Source organism: Macrotis lagotis, chromosome 1 (assembly GCF_037893015.1).
Source record: "Macrotis lagotis isolate mMagLag1 chromosome 1, bilby.v1.9.chrom.fasta, whole genome shotgun sequence".
Taxonomy (NCBI): Eukaryota; Metazoa; Chordata; class Mammalia; order Peramelemorphia; family Peramelidae; genus Macrotis; species Macrotis lagotis.
Genome location: NC_133658.1, coordinates 806,281,624 through 806,294,773, shown reverse-complemented (window position 1 = coordinate 806,294,773; position 13,150 = coordinate 806,281,624). Strand labels below are relative to the sequence as shown.

The following is a 13,150-nucleotide window of genomic DNA, read 5'->3' as shown; positions in this document are numbered from 1 at the left end:
TAATGAGGGAAAAAACCCTTGAAAGGAGAGGAAAGGTGGATTTTGGTGGTGGTGATGGGGTTCCCCTACCAAATGTCATTGTCTGGGCTTCAACTTTGCATAAGTGTGAAGTACCTTTTTTCCCAAAAGGAAAAAATAATATTATATAATGGAAGGAACACAGGACTTGGGACCAGAAAACCAGTATATGAACCCAGCTCTGTTCTATTCTCCTTGGGCCTCAGCTCCCTCACCTGTGAAAATGGGAATGTTATGAAATGACCAACTCCTCAGGGTTAAGGTGAGCATCATAGGAGATAATGAGCAGAAGGAATGCTCAGAACTATAATAATCCAGTGACAAGGATTTTAAGCTTACTGAATGGCCAACCAATGAAATAAATAAATAGACCATGTCACCTGAACTCCAAATAATTTAGAGGTAGCTAGATGGTCCAGTATATACAGTATACAGTACTGCATCTAACTATATGACCCTGGGTAAGTCACTTAACTTTTATTTGTTTTAGTTTCTTCTTCTATAAAATAGGAATAGTTATAGAACCAGCCTCCCAGAATTATTCTCAGAATCATATTTGTAAAACATTTTGCCCACCTGAAGTTATAATATATATGCCTGTTCTTATTAAAGTGCCCATAGGTGATCTGTCTGACTTTGAAGATGCTGTTTTGGAAACTCCTGCCCCTTATGAACAAGGCTGCAGGCAGCTCAGCTGTTCATGTAGAGAAGCATGATTAATAATAAATTCCAAAGCATAGTATTGCTTCCTCCCCAGACTGCTTCTCACCTATAGTCTCTTTAGGAACAGAATAGGGGTAGAAAGGGCAATGTTTAATGAGGCTTTTTTGTTGTCAGATCAAGGGGGGGTCTTATCCTCCATTCACTTGGACTGAGTCCAAAGCAATCCAGCAAAGTTTTCCATCTAGCAAAGTTTTCCATCTAGCAAAGAATTCAACAATGTGTGTCATATGAATAATAAAAGTTAAAAAATAATGCAGGAGGGTGGGGAGATTCAGTCAGCGGAACATTTCAGGTGAAGGGAAGAGAGTAGTTTCTTTAATTGCTGCTAAGAAGTTAAATCCATCCTTCTTTTTCAATTCAACAATCATATGAAGCATAAAAGGGTTACTGAGTAATCTCTTGGAACCCTTGTTGCAACTCCAATATTCTAAGTCTTGATGCTTTAGCTCATGTTCTATAAAAAATAATGGTAATAATGTTTTATTAAAAATTTAACAGTGAACATCAATACAAACAGTGTTTACTTAAGTACCACTAACATTTTAAAATTAATTTCAATGTAGTGTAAAGCTGATCTTGAAATCAGTGTGACGGGTTCAAGTTTCACCCTAAACATACTCATGGTGAATGTCCCTGTGAGAATCCCTTAATCTCTCAATGTTCTAATCATCTCTGTGAGAGTGAAAGTTGCAAAGATATTGCTGACCCACTTGGATGAAGAGAATTTTCTTATGCAGGAAATACTGATGAATCTGCAATTCCATTTCTTTGCTCTATCTCTAATTTCAAAATATAAAGTAACCCTTTCTGGAAGACTTGAAAGAAGTCTTCCACCAGTATTATTTGCCTATTTAATTCTCATTTATGTTTTCCTCTCCTATAAGTGAAGATGATAATGTATACAGATTTTTCCATACTGCTTTGTTTCATGAAGATCTTTCCAGATATATATATATAAATCTTATTTTTTAGTCTTAATGATATAGTTTTTCACTGCATGAATGCTACAGTTTATTTAACCTTTCCTTCTTTTTAGGCAATTTAAATTGCTTTCAGGTTTTTTTCTAACATTTTATGTAATACCATTATGAAAAATCTTTGAGCATATAGCTCTTTTATGTCCTGATTGATAATACTTTAAGAAAATAGTCATCAAAATGAAATTAGATTACATGGCATGATGATTTTTGTGACTTCTGGGTACTACCTTCAGGAATTCTATGTTTGCAATTCTACCAACAATGAATCAGTGTCCTTGAATAACCTTATGCTTCCTAAATGCATCTCAACCTTTCACTTCTCCAACTGAGTTTTGATGCCATTACCAATTTAATAAGTGTGAAGTGATACCTTAAAGTTGTTTTGTTTTACATTTATTAGAGATTTTAAATTTTTTCAGTTGCTAATTAACAATTTATGTTTCTTCTTTTCGAAAATTGACTGTTCATATTCCTTTACCATTAATCCATTGTGGCTTAATTGGGACAACATATTTTAGATGTCACATATTTAATCTGCCCTATTTGCCATAAGTATTTCCCTAACTTGTTAGTTTTCTTCTTGCAATTATTTTTGCTTAAGAGGTTTTTTTTATCTTAAATGACAAATGGGAAGGAGTTTAAATTCCTCTGCTGTAATGAAGGAAAAATTCAGACATTTCAGATAAACAATATTTTTCTCATCATTTTTATGATTTAAAAAATTAAATCTCTAACATTCTATATTCCAAGATTCCTTATTATGTCCTGAGATTCCTTTCAGCTCTAATTTTCTAGTTTCAATGTACAAACATTTTGTTTTGAGGACTTGGTTTGGTTCTAACAATCTCTGTTCTAAGGTTCTTCCCCATTCTCCCTTCAACCTGAATCTAGTTCTAACATTCTATATTCTAAAATCCATTCCAGCTTTGAAATTCTTTGTCAATAAATTGGCATTATCACTCCCATGCCAACCATTGCTAGGTTGAAACCATTGTTTCCAAGGTAACAGTGACCTTGTATCTGTACTTCTGTATGGGTTTATAGAAGTAGCCAAGAAAGACAAGAAAAATTCCAGCAGTGAGCCCTCATAGGGATCAGAATTCTCAAGACTGTCTGGGAAATGCTATAATTGACTTTGCTCAAGGCTGTACAATGAGGGACAAAGTGTCTTGTTTATTTTCCTTTGTTCCCAAGGCCCTAGAAAACCTCTGTTCTTCTTGTGTCCCTCGACTGCATGACTGGGGCCCCCTCCTCATCAGTAATGCTCTTTATGTGAGTTGCTTCTGCCTGGAGATCACCTCTGTTCTTTCTAAAGTTGGACCACATGGGACTCAAAGTCATATCATTATGGGATCAGCTGAAAGAGCTGAAGATGTTTAGCCTGGAGAAGAAGACTTAGGGGACATGAATGCTATGTTTAATATCTGAAGAACTATCTTGGGGAAGAAGGAAGAAGCTTGTTCTGACTTTCCCCAGAGGGCAAAACCAAGACCCATTGGGAGAAATTAGAAGGAAGATTTTAGCTCAACATAATGAAGAACTTCATAAACTTAGACAGTCCAAACATAGAGTAGATTGCTTTAGGACATAAGATTATATTCCCTATTACTGGAAGTTTTCCAGCAGAAACTGGATGGCCATTTAATATCATAACCAAATCTCATGTGTATATTGTCTTATCAGATTTACAAGGTGCTTTCCTGGTAACAGAACAATGAGGTAGATAATATAAAGATTGTTATCCCCATTTTCCAGAAGAGGAAACTAAGGTATAGCCTTCTAGCAAATGCATATCATTGACCAAAAGGTGAGAATGGATATGAAAGTGTGGGTGACTTATTCCAGATCCATCAATAACCTGGCAAAGCAATTCTAATAATGTCTTTCTTCTTATATGAACTCCAGGACATTCCTACATAATAATTTTTTTCCTGCCAGATCATAAAACAGTTGAGTGAGATAATGTAGAGAAAGTAGTTTGTGACTATAAACATACATTATTAAGAGAGACTTTGTGGTACAATTTTTAAAAAATTTTTTTTCCAATTCCATGTAAAGATAGCTTTCAATATTCATCCTTTTACAAGTTTTTTAATTTCATATTATTCTATCATCTGCCCCTTCCTCCCCACTCCCCATGGTAACGAGCAATATGATATACATTGTACAATCATAATAAATATTTTGTGGTATAATTTAAAGACCAAGGAGTCAGAGAAACTCTCATTTAAGCCACAGCCCCAGTGCTTAGCAATTGTATAATCTCAGACAAATTGCTTTCCCAGTTTGACCCTTAATTTCTCCTTTTGAAACCATTGGCAGAGATAGACATGGGAAGGGAAGTATTATCTGCCTATCCTTCTTTACATGCTTGCTGCACAGATTGATTAATATGAAGGCTTGGCCAATAGATCAGAAAGCATTTATTAAGTACCTCCCATCTTCTAGAGATGATGGAGATATACAATGATCCTTGCTCTCAAGATGTCTACATTCTAACAAGGATGTAACACTTATCAAACATTTCAAATGTAGTAAAGCTTGACATGAAAGCAAATTCATAATATATTGGAGCTATTATAGTTTAATGTTTTATCAGTACTCGCATCAGCTATGAGAGAGTAAGTAGCTCTGCTCCTAAACCTCTAAACAATTTCCCAATGTTAGCCAACTTGCAGAAAGACTGTAGAATGGAGCCAAGCCTGTGATGGATGCTCAAGGAGCAATTCACTGACTCCTTTTCTTTCAGACCCATAATCAGGTTCACATGAAATTGGAGAATATCACAGGATTTATAACTAGAAGGAACCTTAGACCAACCCCCTCATTTTATAGATGAAGGGGCTGGAAGAATTGTGTGCATTTAGCCTGAAAAGCAAAAGATGGGGGGAACATCACCATTGCCTTTATGCCTTTGAAGGATTGTTATCTGAAAGATAGATTAGATTTGCTCTATTTCACCCGGGGGTTTGGGGTGAAGGCATAATGGGTGGAAGTTATAAGGAGGCAGATTTAGATTTGATGTGAGAAAAAAATAAAAATTCCTTATAATGAGACCTACCTCAAAGTGCAATGGACTACATCAGGAGGTAGTAGGTTCTCCTTTTTCTGTGAATATTTAAGCAAACATGAATGACTGTCAGAAATTTTGTAAAGAGGAATCTTGTTTAGGAATCTAATCTTGATTAGAGCAGAGGTATGAAAAATGGAGCCCCCAATACTAAGCCAGATTAAAATATAATTGGGAAATATTTAATAAAATAAATAAAAATAAAACAAAACCTAGGAAACATTACATTTTTATTTTACACTTTATAAAAAAATGTAAACTAGGGAATTTGACACCTCTAGAATAAATGATCTTAGAGGTCCCTTCTGTCTTTGAGATTGTATCAAAATTAGACTCTGAAGGGGACTTACCCAAGGTTATGAAGGTGATGCAGTCACAGCCTCAATTGTAGCATCACACTGAAGGGAAGGTTACCATTGAGGTTAAGAATTGAAAAACATTGTCATTTCTTAAAAAGGAAAAGGAAGTTGTGGCCAAAGACTGATTCCTGATTTTTTTCTTTTTCTATTTTTACTTCCATCCCCATGGTACCCAGTGTGTCACAAAAAGCTTTGGCCTAATGCATGCACCAAAGAGTAATTGAAAGTCAAGTGTGGGCCCCCAGTAGGGGTTGTGTGATTAATCAGCCCCTGGTACCTCTCTGTGGGCTCTGATTATCTCACGGCAAGACCCCAGAATAAGCCCATCGAAAATCAGAAATCAATTCAGGACCATTTTCAGACTTTTCACAGATAATTCATATTTGAATAAACTTGGTTTCGAGCTTGATCCTTGCAGGGATTTTGTCAGTGGAAGAAAATAAGACCATTTCTTTGGGGGCTGACAAGCAGAGTCAGATTTGCAAGGCCACTGTCCAAGGTCCTCTCACTACAAGTCCAGTTCTCTTGCCACTGTTCCATAACACTTTGATAAAAGAAGAGGAAGCTGAAGAAGAGGTGAAAAAGCTTTATAAGAGTCTGTGCTATCCAAACTAGATCTTGAATAATTAGAATAATTTGGATAAAAAGAGAAGCAGGGTTTGGTGAGAGGAGAGAACTCAGTTTCTTCATCTGTAAAATAAGAGAGTTAAATTGTTTTTTTAGGTCCCTTCCAGCTCTAACTTGTACTTAATTCTGTGAACTGCCAAACCAAAAGCATGGGGATGTAGTAGTAATAATAGTAGTAGTAGTAGTAGTAGTAGTAGTAGTAGTAGTAGTAGTAGTAGTAGTAGTACTACTACTAGTAGTAATAACAACAACAATAAATAACAGAGCACTTTTAAGATTAGCAAAACAATTTCCACATGCTATCTCACTTATTAGATACTATATAGACTTGGCATGTGAGAAGGGGCAGAGAATGTGAACAATACATTTTCTAAGATAAACGTGATAGCTGTTTCCAAGTAAAGGAAAAGGAGGCTTCTTCTGTGTAGAAGAAAGCTTCAACTTCTTTTTCTTTTCCTAAGACAGAACTTGAATCTGTTTGGGAGTTGTAAAGGGGCTCTCTTAAACTCATTGTCAGGAAAATCTTGATAATAATCAGAACTTTTTGAAAGTAGAATGGGCAGCTTTGGTAAATGATACTTCCCTTTACTACCTATTAATCTTTTGAAGAATGCCCCCCCATTCTCAATAATTTTTCCCTATCTCCTGCCTCCTTCCTTACTACCTACAAATAACATAATGTCACCCCCCATTCATGAGAAACTTTCACTTAGTCCTGCCATCCCTCATAGCTATAATCCTTTATCTTTGCTGCCCTTTATGGCTAACTCTGGAGAAAGTCATCTATTTGTCTCTTCCTGTCTTCTCACTCTCTTCTAAATCTTTTGCCATCTGACTTCTGATCTTATCATTCAACTGAAGCTGCTCTTTCCAAATAATATTATATCCAAAATTAAAAGTGATCTTTTCATTGTCAAATCTAGTGACATCTTTTTAGTTCTCAGCCTTCTTGACCTCTCTGCATCCTTTTACACTATTGATCACCTTCTCTATCTGGATACTCTCTCCTCTATGAATTTTGCCTGACATGCTCTCTCTTAAAATTCCCTCTACCCACCCAACTACCCTTCTGGTTCTTCATTCAGGCTGTACCCACTGACCATGATTATCTGTTTTGCCTCAACTCTCTCCTGTTTCCTCTACTCCAACTATTGCCAAAATGCAGAGAAGGGAAAAGAGTTGAGGGAGAGAAAGGGGAAGTGGTATAAAATAATTCATTTAAGGCAAAGACTCCTCAGTGAGCTACTGGACTAAATAAATAGAATGTGCTTCTAGCTAATAAGTATTTTTATTGACATGTCATTTTTATGAATAATACATGCTATGAACATTTTTCAACATTCATCCATATGCATATGTATATTTTTAAGTTACAAAATTTCCTACCTCCTTCCCGTCCCACCCCAGACTCTCAGCAACAAACTGTCAGGTTAACATTGTACATATATATTTGTGATAAATGTGTTTAAAGATTAGTTGTTTTTGGTATGAGGAATTAGGATTAAGAGAAAGAGATACATAAGAGATATTTTTTTATAAAGTACTCATCAGATTCTGAAGTCCTTTTTAATTTATGATTTTGTCTGGTTTGGTTTGGTTTTTCTTCCTCTGGATGAGGATAGCACTGTCCACAGCCAGTCTGATACGGTTGTCTTAGCTCTCTGAACTGTTGAGAGGAGCTGCTTCCATCAAAATTGATCATCTCACAATGTTGTTCTTAATGTGTACATTGTTCTCTTGGATATGGTCCCTTCATTCAGCATCAGATCCTGTAACTCATTCCATGCTTTTCTAGATTCTGACTATTTATGATTTCTTTGTACAGCAATATTCCACAGTATTCATGTACCATAACTTGTTTTTATTGATATTTTACTTTTCCAAATACATGTTATGAAAGTTTTATTTTTAAAATTCACTCCGATGCCTATGCATATTTCTAAGGTAAAAAATTTCTTTCCACCCTCCCTTCCCACCCCCATCCCCTTTGGGGGAACAGTCAAGTTAATATTGAACTTAAACATTTATGTTAAACATGTTTATGGGTTAGCCACTGTTGGCATGAGGAATTAGGATTAAAGAAAAGAAATACGTAAGGGATTTTTTTTTTTACAAAAGTGAATGTAGTGTTCCTCAGATTCTGAAGAATTTTTTTGGTTTGTTTTGCTTTTTCTTACTCTGGATGTGGATAACATTGTCCGAAGCCAGTCTAACACACTTGTCCCAGCTCTCTGAACTGCTGAGAGCAACTACATCCATCAGGGTTGATCATCTCACAATGTTGTTGTTCTCTTTGTTCCACTCTCTTTGCTCAGTATCAGATCCTATAATTCCTTACATGCTTCTCTAGAGTACGACCATTTATGGTTTCTTATAGCACAATGGTATTTTCATAGAATTCATGTACCATAACTCTTTTAGCCATTCCCCAATTGACAGGCATCCCTTCAATTTCCAATTCTTTGCCACCACAAAAAGAGCTGCTATGAATATTTTGGAACATCTGGGACTTTTCCTATTTTTTTATGATTTCAATTTCCAATAGAATTGGAATTGGAATTGCTGGGTCAAAGAGAATGAACAATTTTTTGTTTGTTTTGTTTTTTGTAAGGTAATGTGGTTAAGTGACTTGCCCAAGGTCACTCACCTAGTAATTATTAAGTGTCTGAGGTCGAATTTGAACTCAGGTCCTATGTTCTATCCATTGCACCACCTAGCCACCCTGGGAATGAACATTTTATTGCTCTTTGGGCATGTTTCCATACTGTTCTCCAGAATGGTTGAATCCATTCACAACTCCACCAGCAATGCATTAATGTCCCAATCCTCCTACAACCTCTCCAACATGGATTATTTTTGCTTTTTGCCATTTTAGCCAATCTGATAGCTATGAGGTGATACCTCAGAGTTGTTTTAATTTGCATTGCTCTAGTCAATAATGATTTGGAGCATTTTTTCTTATGATTATATGTATCTTTAATTTCTTCATTTAAAAACTGTCTATTCATATCCTTTGACCATTTATCAGTTGGGGAATGACCTGTAATCTTATGAGTTTGATGCAATTCTCTATATATTTTAGAAACAAGACCTTTATCTGAACTCCTAATTGTGAATATTGCTACTAGTTTTCTGCTTTCCTTCTAATTTTGGAAGCATTGATTTTATTAGTGCATAAACTTTTTAATTTAATATAGTCAAAATCATACATTTTTCAGTTTATAATATAATTCTATTTCTTGTTTGCTCATAAATTTGTCCCTTTTCCATAGATCTGATAGAGTATTTCTTGATCTATTAATTTATCTGTGGTGTCACTCTTTATGTCTTAAATCCTGTACCCATTTTGACCTTATTTTGGTATAGGGCTAATAAAATATTAAAATATTCACAAATGTACAACTGGTCTAAAAAGGTCTTCCTTTGGTTCAAATTAACTTAAATCAACCAACAGTGACCACTAAAGGCCATGGAGCCTTGGACACTTGGGGTAAGTAACTAATGGAAATTTTCTAGTCTGCAGTAATTGGAGTAATTGCATTTTAGACTTATATTTGCTGTTTACAGTTTTGGAAGGTGGGATAGTCCCTTTAGAATTACATAAGGTGGGGGTGGCTAGGTGGCGCAGTAGATTAGAGCACCAGCCCTGGAGTCAGGAGTACCTGAGTTCAAATTCGGCCTCAGACACTTAATAATTACCTAGCTGTGTGGCCTTGGATAAGCCATTTAAACCCCCCCCCCGCCCATTTGCCTTGTGAAAACCTAAAAAAAAAAAAAAAGAATTACATAAGGGGAATCTGTATATTAGGAAAGCCCATCCTTCAACTTTTAGGTTGATATTCCTGTTGAAATGTTGTTAACCTGATATGGTATTTCTGATGCTTTTGTGAATGTTATATCAGCCTATTTTCATCCTTTTGAATGTAATGTCTGAAATGTAAAGCCACTAATGGTATGAGGAATTAGGATTAAAAGAAAGAAATACATAAGGAGATATTTTATTTAAAAAAAAAAGTGAATGTAGTATTCCTCAGATTGTGAAGCATTTTGCTTTGTTTTGTTTTTTTCTTCCTCTGGATGGGGATAACATTGACCAAAGCCGGTCTAATGTAAAGTCTGAAGCAAATGAGTTGTAACTCTAAATTCTACGTTTTATGGTCAACTAGTTGATCCATCCTCCTACTACCTGAACTGGAGTGTTAAGTGTGTATAGTGAAATGCAACATTCTGTATGGGTTAGAGTGTTAGACTTGGAGTTGAGAGAGTTCTGGATTTGAATCCCAACCCAGACATTTTTTAGTTATGCACTAAAATGGGCTCTTCTAAGTGACAGCTGCCCTGCCAAGTCCAAAGGCCTGACTTTAACTATTTCTTTATGGAAGCCACAGCCTTGGGCTAGCTTGTTGCCATAGAAGGCAACAAGTGAATCATGCTCAAGAGTGGGGTAAATCTCTCCAACCAGACTGCATTGTCTATGAGACATCAGTGTCCAAAGCCCTCAGAGATAATATGGAAACTGGCTGTCATGGGATAATTTGTAAATAGAAATAATTCAGTATGGGGGGGTATAAGTCCAAATTTCTTCTTCTTTAAAGAGTTGTGTGAGAATATCTCATATTTAAAATAATGGCAACTCTGACTCTACTAGCTCTGATATCCTGTGCTCTAAGGTCCTTTTCTGCTCTGACACATTTTGAGTTCTAAGGACCTTTCTAGCTCTGACAGTGTTCTAAGATGTCTTCAGTCTGACATTCTGTGTTCAAAGGTCCCATCCCAGTTCTTACATTCTGTGTTCAAACATCTTTTCCAGCACTGATACTTCTTTATTCCAAGGACCCTGCCCAATCTAACATTTAAACTTCTAAGTTCATCCCTATCTCTAGCATTTGTTTGTTGCTTTGGGGTTCCTTCTGGTGCTGACAGTCTAGATTCCTAGGTCCCTTCTTATTTGATAACTCTATGAAACCAAATCATTTTAAATTGAATCAAGCTCTCCAAATGACTTGGGAAGAAATAAGTTTGGAAGCCATGCTATGGATGTAAATGATGGAATTCCTTTGATAAAACAAAAAATGAAAGCTTAAGTAGGATACTTAGGCAAGAAGTATGGCAAGTATATGTAAGACAAAGAGCTAAAAGAAGTCATCATCAAGATGATTATCAGTCAATCAACAAAATATGTATTAAGCAGCTATTTCTAAATGCTGAGGATAGAAACAAACAATGAACAAAAACAATCTTTCCTCCCATAGAACAAAAATTCTAATGGGAGAAAAATAGCTATCTATCTATCTATCTATCTGTACATCTGTATATGCATATGAGCATATATGTTTATCTTTATCTATGTATATGTGCATAATACACACATACATGCATGTATGTAAGTAAATATGAAATAAATAAAACAAGAACCAATACAAGTTGCTAGTTGCAAGGTAGGTTATGAATTGGAGAGTAGTGGGGGATGGGAGGAGATCAGGAAAGACTTCAATGAGAAGGGGATGCTTGAGCTGTGCCTTCAAGGAAGACAAGAATCTATTGCCAAGATAGATTGAAGGAGAGGAGCCAGATGGACAAAGACAAAGAAAGGCCAGATGCTCTTTCTGTGATAGTTACTGATGTTGCTGTCTGCTATTAATTAAGGTCTCTCAGCGTGCTAAGAAGAACTGCCACCATCCGCTCTAAACCCCTTTTTCGTTTCAAAGATGAAACAGTAGACCACACTTGTGTAATACTTTAAAGTTTATATAACGTCAGCGGTTCAAGAGTCACTGCTGACATTTGACAGAGAAAGAATCAGAGGCTCATGAAGAGGCAGCTCAGTTCATGGCTTTCTCACTGTGGGCTCATGGACAGGGGCTGGTTGCCCCTATCTGACTCATCTGACAGACAGGAACTTGGAAGGAGCCCTTTACGCCTTCAAATACCCATCCAGTCTATCGCTTCTGCTAATTTGGAACAGGAGCCAGCTAGGGGAGACCACCTGCTCCGCTGCCAGAGATGAGATTCAAGGCTTCCAGTGAAGCTTTCCTGGTGTCATATTTCCTTATATCCCATTTGATTGATGGATGTTTATCTTCAGACATGTGGTTCTGGAATAAATCATTCCATTTGCCATCCCCTCACCAGGCTGTCCCAGCACAAGGGACTGCTCAAACTGACTTGATTAATCAATCAGAGGTTCTGATTAAAGATCCTATTCATTAAAAATAAATTCAGGTAGAAGCAGAGTACTTAGGTGGATGGGTGCAATTCATGAGACATAAAAAAATCAAATGACCTACCAGAAAGAGAAGCAGATTTGGAAATCAGGAACGGACTATAACTAAGATAGGGTGACTACTAAGGTAGGATGTCATAGAAATAATATATCTAAAGTTGGAAGGGGATCATGGAGGTCATCAACTCCAATCCCTTCTTTTTTAAGGATGAAGAAACTAAGGCACAGAAAACTTTAAAATGATTTATACAGGGTCACACAACTAATCCAAAACCAGGCCTCCTGAATACCCAACCAATACTTTATCCTTTTCCTCTGATACCACTGGTACTCCATCAGAATCTGGAAACTACTGAGTTTAACACCTAGTTAGCAAATAAGGAATAGTCACAGCCACATCTTTGATGAGCTAGTGTCCTCCTCTCATACTCTTCTCTCCCACCAATCAGTAACTTCTAGGATTCCAGTCCATGAGACCTGTGAAGGTTCTGTCTCTCTCCCCCAAAGGGGCAATATGTCAGATTTTGGGGTCTCTACCTCCATAGAATTTTAGGCACAAAAGTTTACCTTGATCCCCAACACGCAACTGAATTTGAGTTAAGATTGTGAGAATTAAGAGGGATTATAAAACCCAGAATATGAGAGCCCTTACACATGGAAACTGTTAGAATTCTTAGGACATGGAATGTGGGAGCTGGGAGGGTCCTTAGTATCTTTTTAATCCCCTTCATTTTTTCAGAGGAGAAACTGAAGACCCATACAGAGAACATGATTTGCACAAGGTAAAATGGCTAATTAATTTGTAGCCAAATCAGGTTTGAAACTTAGACCTACTGACTCCTCCTTTAGTGATCTCTATTCTACTTTCAGAGAATAAAAAAAAATGAAGGTAGAAAGGGTAGTTATGCAAATTCATCTATTACTAAACTAAGTTTAGTAGATATAGACCTACTTATAGGTGGTAGAGACCTATTCTGTAGCTTAGGTGGCATCAAAATATATAGTGTTGGACTTGGAGTCAGGAAGACTCATCTTCCTGAGTTCAAATCCAGCCTCAGACACTTATTAGCTGTGTGACCCTGGGCAAGTCACTGAACCCTGTTTGCCTCAATTTCCTCATCTGTAAAAGTTGGAGAAAGAAATGGCACCC

General features: G+C 36.6%; 1 protein-coding gene and 1 long non-coding RNA gene across 8 annotated transcripts in view; one reads left to right on the top strand and one right to left on the bottom strand.

Moving 5' to 3' along the window:
* The window catches only part of TENM4 (teneurin transmembrane protein 4), a 1,252,272-nt gene that overhangs the window by 538,194 nt on the left and 700,928 nt on the right, over positions 1–13,150 (top strand). The window lies entirely within an intron of this gene.
* LOC141488703 (uncharacterized) lies at positions 1,045–5,237 on the bottom strand. Its single transcript, XR_012468764.1, has 3 exons — positions 5,142–5,237; positions 4,783–4,829; positions 1,045–1,195 (listed from the first exon to the last, which is right to left on the bottom strand). It is a non-coding gene; the product is annotated as an uncharacterized LOC141488703 (long non-coding RNA).